Genomic DNA, 7,324 nt, shown 5'->3' with positions numbered 1-7,324 from the left:
ACCAACTGTTCCCAGCCTGTGAGCCTCAACGCGACCCTGCCAGTGAGAGGTGGCAGGGAAAGCGCCAGTCACTCCGGGAACTCCAGACGGGCCTCGTCCAATCCCGCGGCCAGCAGGCGCGTGGCTGTGCAGCCAGCGCAGCAGGGTCGACTTTAAATCGCCCCCAATTTACCTGCATCTAAAACCAGCGCAGGCCGCAACATCTCCCCCTCTAAACGGCTTTCTGGTTTAGCAGGACTGCGTTTCCCTTCTGTCGCATCCTGAGCGTGGGATGGGACCTGGGCTGCTCCAGCGCCCTGCCTTTCAGGCACAGCCAAGCACCAGCTGTTTCCCGACGCCTGATGGACGGGCAGCCCCAGCGGCTTGGGCCACCACCGCCCAGAGAGTATGCAGGGCAGGCCGCCAGTCCAGGACCGCAGGAAAACTCAAAATGTAGATTCCACTGGCCGCAAGTCGCCTTCCCATAAGGCATGTCGAGGGCCGCCTGCTGCTCCCCAGAAAAACTCAACCATCTGGTCCAAGTCGTGACTGAGTCAACGGGAATGATCTTTCTAGGTACGCGAGTGGCACCGTAAGGTGTGTATTTGAGTGTTTTATGTACATAGTGCTGGGTATGGTGATGCATCTGTGAGTTGTAATTGGTAAGAGAATTAAATCCTTTTGTTTTGGTTACGATAAAATTAATTCCTTCTAACACAGGAAAATGTTAATTCTGAAAGGCTTAATACTGATGCTAAATCAAGTGGAGGTCCGGGATCTGGAGCCACCAGGGTAACAGGAAAGAAAGAAATGGTTTAAAGACAGGAAGGAGGCGTGCTGCAGATTTCATGAAGAATCGCAACGTAGCCGCTATACAACAAGACAAAGCCAAGAAAGTTATGATTTTGTTTAGAATATTTTGAAAATAAGAAACTAGGCAATATTAAGAGATGTTTCTGGCAAATATGTAATTGATTTCATTAACAGTTTCTTCTCAATAGTCAAAAGAGAAATGACAAATTAGTCAAATAAAATTACAACTTCTGTAAAGAACTGGTATCAGGAGCTGAACTGGCCACTTTAACCAACTACAAAATAGCTTGAATTCTTTTGATTTTAATTCTATTTATTTATTTTTGGTACTGGGGGATTGAACCCAGGGGTACTTTACCATTGAGCCATGTCTCAGCCCTTTTTATTTTTTATTTTGAGACAGAGTCTTGCTAAGTGGTTGAGGCTGGCCTCCAACTTGTCAGTCCTCCTGTGTCAGCCTCCTAAGTTGCTTGAATTCTTACACAAAAAAGGAAATTGTTTTTATGTAGAGAGACAATAAATAATTATTTGGTAATTATTTGGTAAATCGTATTATGGTAATTCTATTATGGCATATTATAGTAATTCTATTATGAGGAAAAGACTAAAAAACATTTATTTTTACTAAAACAAAAGATTTTCAATTAAGCCACTAAAAATTGCCCACAGAAAATCAGACCCTAAAATATCAAATTCACACTTTCAAAATTATAAGTATACTTTTGTTTGGCTTTAGATGTGTAGTTAATTAACTAATTAATAATTTGGCACATTTTATCTCAAAGGATTTCCAAATTTACCCCAAATGATATATTTATAGCCTAAAAAGTCAGTCACGATGCATCTTTTTTAACCTCTCACAACCAACAAAAAAGAAACTTTCAGTCTCATCTGAAAAGAAAATGTGTTTGTATCAGGAGAGAAAAAGAAAATAATGAGCTTACCCATCTTGTGTTCTTTGCAAGGCTTGTTGATTTAGTCACAGAAGAGCTTCACCGAGCCGCTGTGCTGCTGATTCCCATTGGAGATTTTCTTCACTTCTTGATCTTGAGACGGGGTCTCACCCATTCAAGATGTTCCCGCAGTCAAGGAGGGTGGCCAGATGTCAGTGGGGCTGGGGGCACGGCTCAGCTGGGCCTCACTTGCCCCACACAGGGAAGGCCCTGAGTCCCGTTCTCAGTATCGCACACAAAGACAGCGGGCTGTCTGGCTTAGGTTTCCTCACCAAGGTCACCAGCAGATGAACGTGCTTAGGTGAGGCCCCAAGGAAAATCCTGTACATTTCCCAGCTATCTGGGATTCAAATTTTATATTGAAACTGAAATGTTTCATGATACAATAGTAATTCTTTTTTTTTTTTTTTTTGCGGTGCTGGGGATTTGAACCCAGGGCCTTGTGCTTACGAGGCAAGCACTCTACCAACTGAGCTATCTCCCCAACCCAGTAATTCTTTTTTACAATTTTTCTAATACGGATCAGTATGGAGATTTGAATTATGGCTGGCAGAGTTACATAAGTTGGCTACAAAGCTCACAAGAAATTTTGAAGATGTCTTTGCTGATATTGACAAATGTGATTGCTCTTCAATTTATGCAACGCCCCTTTAAATTCAATGATAACGTTGAGTTGACCCAAGAACGAATCAATTTATTTAACTTGCAGAGAAGTAGTTTGAAACCGATTGCTTTGGCTGTAAAGTCAGGTCAGTTCTAAAAAAGATGGGCAACCACTATAGGACTCTGTCAGGAGATCCCTCAACAGAGCAGGCATGGAACCACCCTGTGCCCCGATACTCCACTCCGCATACTACAGAGGTGACCTTTCCGATGTTGACAGTGGCACAATTCTCAATAGCCAAGTTACAGACCCAACCCGGATGGCATGAGCTGATCAAGAAAATACTGACAATGGAATATTACTCCTCCATAAAGAATGATAAAATGATGGCATTTGCAGGCAAATGGAAGAAATTGGAGAATATCATGCTAAGTGAGATAAGCCAATCTCAAAAAACTAAAGGACGAATGATCTCGCTGATAAGCGGATGATGACACATAATGGGGGGGGGGGAGGGGTTAGTGTTAGGGTTAGGGTTAGGTTTAGGGTTAGGCGAGGCCCGCGCTCAGCAGCTTCTTGCGTGGCCGGGACGGGTGCTGCCACGACCCTGCGGAGCGGAGCCCCAGGTTGACTCTTCACCACACTGAAACCTTTAGGAAGAATCCTTGTGGTTAACAGCAGAGGCTTCAGAGTGTAACCTGTACTCGGGCCTAGAAATCATTTTAAGTGGCGACGGCTACGTGCCAAGGTGAACTGTCCCTCCTAAGGCACTCCCAGGCACAGCAGGAGCTCAGCTGATCCGCGTGGACCAGGCAGGTGGGAAGGCAGAAGACAGCACCATGCCGATTGGCCAGCTGTGAAATCTCCCGGGAAACTGCGCCCCACAGCAAGCCTGCTGAAGGCCAGGAAGAAAAGCTAGAACCAGAAGTGAGCCCAGAGGAATCTGTCTCCACGGCCGAGGAACAAGAGAAGGAAGCTCCACCTGCTACAGCTGGTGAGACAGAACAACCCAAAGGGAACCTGAGGATGAAGAGAAGGGAGGAAACAAGGCTTCTGAGGGAACCAAAGAGGATGGGAAAGATCAGTCTAAAGAAAAGGAGAAAACGGCGCCCTCCTGGGCCACCCTTTCTGCCAGCCAGCTAGCCAGGGCCCAGGAGCAAACACCGATGGCCTCCTCCCACGCCCCAAGATGGATGCAGTCCTAACTGAAGCCATTAAGGCATGCTTCCAGAAGAGCGTGCATCAGGGGTTGCTATTCGAAAATATATCATCCGTAAGTGTCCTTCTCTGGAGCTGGAGAGGAGGGGCTCCCTCCTTAAACAAGGCCTGAAAAGAGAATTGAATAGAGGAGTCATCAAACAGGTGAAGGAAAAGGTGCATGTGGAAGTTCTGTTGTGGTCCAGAAATCAAGAAGAACACCTCAGAAATCCAGAAACGCAAAGAATAGGAGGTCTGCAGTAGATCCAGAACCACAAGAAAAGTTGGAGGATGTCCTCCCCCTGGCCTTTACTCGCCTCTGTGAACCAAGAAGCTTCCTACCATCTCGTGAGGAAATATGTTTCTCAGTATTATCCTAAACTTAGAGTGGACATCAGGCCTCAGCTGTGGAAGAATGCTCTGCAGAGAGCAGTAGAGAGAGGACAGTTAGAACAAATAACTGGCAAAGGTGCTTCGGGGACATTCCAGCTGAAGAAATCAGGGGAGAAACCCCTGCTTGGTGGAAGCCTGATGGAATATGCAAACTTGTCTGCCATCGCTGCCATGAATGAGCCGAAGACCTGCTCCATACTGCTCTGAAGAAGTGTGTCCTGGAGAACCACCCAGGGACCAGTTCTAACTATCAGATGCATTTACTGAAGCAAACTCTACAGACATGTGAAAAGAATGGGTGGATGGAGCAGATCTCTGGTAGAGGATTCAGTGGCACATTCCAACTCTGTTTTCCATATGACCCCAGCCCAGGAGTTCTGTTTCCAAAGAAAGAGCCAGATGATTCTAAAGACGAGGATGAAGATGAAGATGAGTCATCAGAAGACGACTCTGAGGATGAAGAGCCACCTCCTGAGAGAAGGTTGCAGAAGAAAACCCAGCTGAGTCCCCAGGGAAGGCTGCATCCGTGAAGCAGAGAGGGTCCAAGCCTACACCTAAAGTGCCAGCTGCCCAGAGGGGAAAAGCTAGGCCCCTGCCCAAGAAAGCCCCTCCTAAAGCCAAAACTCCTGCCAAGAAAGCCAGACCCTCACCCTCAGTCATCAGGAAACCTAGCGAACCCCTCGAAGAAGCCTGCAGCCAGTTCAAGAAAGGAAGTGAAATCGCCTGGCAAGGGTAAACCCACCGTGAAGAAGTCTTTCAAAGCAAAAAAGTGAATTTTACAGGAAAAAAGGGTATCTTGATGAAATTGAGAATCTTATTTTATAAGGTCAGTGTGCATTTGTTTTAGTTTTGATGCTTATAAAATTACACTTTTTTCCTCCTGTATGAACATTATGGGGAGGGAACATAATAAACCAATTTAGGCATTGTTAGCTTTAGGTGCTGTTTTTGGTGCCTGCCCCTTGCCTCGGTCATTTTAATTTCTGCAATAATCCTGAACTTGCCTAAACTATATAATCTATACTTGTCCTTTTTGCTTCCCTACCCCAACTCCTATTGTTATTTTTTCCTCCTCCCAGTTTTATCTAAACAGTTGCAAAGATTTTTATATTTGTAGAAAGCATCAAGAACAGGATGCTGGTCAGGGGCTGGAAGGAGCAAGGAGGCAGCATGGCACTGACTTCATTGTAAAGTCTCCTACCTGGAGATGTCAACTGTGGTTATAAAAATTAATTATTTATACGAATCACTCCACTAACCCTTTCTCTCCAACTATAAACACAGAGACAACTTAGCTTTGGAAATAAGCCCAAGAGTGTGAACTCATTAGAACCTGAAAATACACGACTTCTTTGGGCCACTTCTTGTCGCTCGCAATGACGACTCTTACACGATCTTCCTCAAGCAGTTTTATTACCCCAGGTTCTTACAGAGTTCCCGTACATCTTCTTCCCCCCGTAGATCTTCTTCCCCTTTTCCCCAGCAACCACTCCCTTATATAGCGCCCATCAGCCATCAGCAGCCTGTCCACGTGTACATCTCATGGACACAGCCAGCTCATTGGCAGTTGCCCCGTGGCATGCGGTGTTCCCGTGTATCTCATGCTCTCACTGTCAGACCTCCTGAAAGTTATTTACCACCTAAGTGCTCCGAGAAACTTCCACTCAGCGCCATCTTAGCTCTCAGACTTAATGGCCGATGGGCGGGGCCCGTCACAGTTCCCCCTTTTTGTTTTATTCAGACAGGAGAGGACAGAGGACTCAACCCCCGTAAGCTTGAAAAGGGCCTTCATTGCCCACCACCTTTTGCCAGGGACGGGACAAGAACCAGTGGCAACCCGTATGCAGTTGAGCATGCCCTCCTCGGGATGCACCCTCCCGGGGTCCCGAGTGCAGTCCTAGCTGGCATCCTGTCATTAGGATTTTCCCATCGCCACAAGCCATATTTGAGGGGATTGTCCCAACTCTATGGCTGCAAATGCCTGAGCTATGAGCACTTGATCTGTAGCTCGCTGACGGAATATTTTTCTAAGACAGAAGAGACACAAGATACACAGCAAGACCAGACAAAGACCAAGGGCTCCCAGTCCAGCCCACTCTTTCAGATGACGAGCTGCTTGTTGGATCCAGGACATCAAGGTGCGGGCTACCACCGGGTCAACTCGGGTAGTATTGATTTTGATGATCTCCAACCGCAATTTTTCTGTCAAATCGTCAAATTTTGATGACCAGTTTCCTATAAGACATAGAGAAAGCTCACGGGAAAGATTAGCAGCAGTAGACATATTGTTATAGGGGATTCCAGTCAAACACAGAGCTGTGGAATGCCACTCACAGCCAAGCTGTGCCAGCCGCCACAGCACATCAATTTGATCTTGTAACAAATCCACTCTTTGGTTTAATATCATGATACCGCCACGCAGGTGTGCATTGGTACTACTCTGTGTAGTCAATGCTTCAGCTGTCTTAGTAGACAATGGATTTAATGTCTCAGCAGTACTGATAGAGGTGGCCAAGGTGACTGCGGCAGTCGCCGCGGCAGTGGCAGCAGCAGCAATCGCGGTGACAATGGCTGCTGTAATCCCAAAATCTCGTTTAGGGCGGAAAAGAGTCAGGGGAGTCGATCCATCCACAGGGAGAGGAAGATGTTCAGGAATTCTAAGTACAACAGCAATATGGAAACTGGTAGCATTCCAGCACAGAGAATAGAAACAAGTAGTATTGGAACAAGACAGGGTATCATTTTGTAATGTACTATTAGACACAAGAAACAAAAAAAGGTGAAACAAGACACACTGGAGTGGGACCAAATGTAACATTTTGTCCTAAGCGATTGGAAAAAGCATGACTTTCAAACACTTTAGAAGTATTCCACACTATACTAGTATGGCCCAGGGCGTGCTTGTAAGGGGTAATGGCCTGTCTGCATTCTTTAGTGCATTGTTCATAGACCAGTTGCTTAATAAGCGGCATGGCCGCGTCAGGATCCCCAAAAATTCTACCCGCAGCCTCCACTAGACAGGCCACGAAGTCTGAAAAGGGTTCAGTCAATCCCTGAGTAATTTTAGTAAGATTACCAGATATCTCTCCTTTGTTAGGGAGGGCCTTCCAGGCCTGGGTAGCGAGTCTGTTAATTTGTTCATACACCTGTTGCGGATATCCAAGCTGTTGATTGGCAAATCTTCCCTGGCCCATTAACATGTCAATATCCCAGGCTGGATTCCCTGCTGCTCGATTACGTGCAGCTTGTTCAGTGGCATATTCTATATAGTAAGCTTTCCAATCCAAGTATTGACCAGGATTTAAAGTGGCCCTAACTAAATTTTGCCAATCTCCTGGGGTCATGGCAAAACGATGTAAACTTTCTATTATCGCTACAGTGAAAG

At 46.1% G+C, this 7,324-nt stretch overlaps 1 pseudogene across 1 annotated transcript; it reads left to right on the top strand.

Annotated features, from left to right (window-relative positions):
• The first annotated feature begins 470 nt into the window (after window positions 1-470).
• On the top strand, window positions 471-4,870 carry LOC306650172 (heterochromatin protein 1-binding protein 3-like; annotated as a pseudogene). Its single transcript has 2 exons — window positions 471-555; window positions 3,077-4,870. The product of its transcript is annotated as a heterochromatin protein 1-binding protein 3-like (transcript).
• The last annotated feature ends 2,454 nt before the right edge of the window (window positions 4,871-7,324 follow it).

This window comes from Sciurus vulgaris (assembly GCF_902686455.1).
Source record: "Sciurus vulgaris genome assembly, chromosome: 18".
NCBI classification, from domain to species: domain Eukaryota; kingdom Metazoa; phylum Chordata; class Mammalia; order Rodentia; family Sciuridae; genus Sciurus; species Sciurus vulgaris.
Note: the sequence above shows the minus strand (reverse complement) of the source record. Positions and strands in the feature narration are given on the sequence as shown.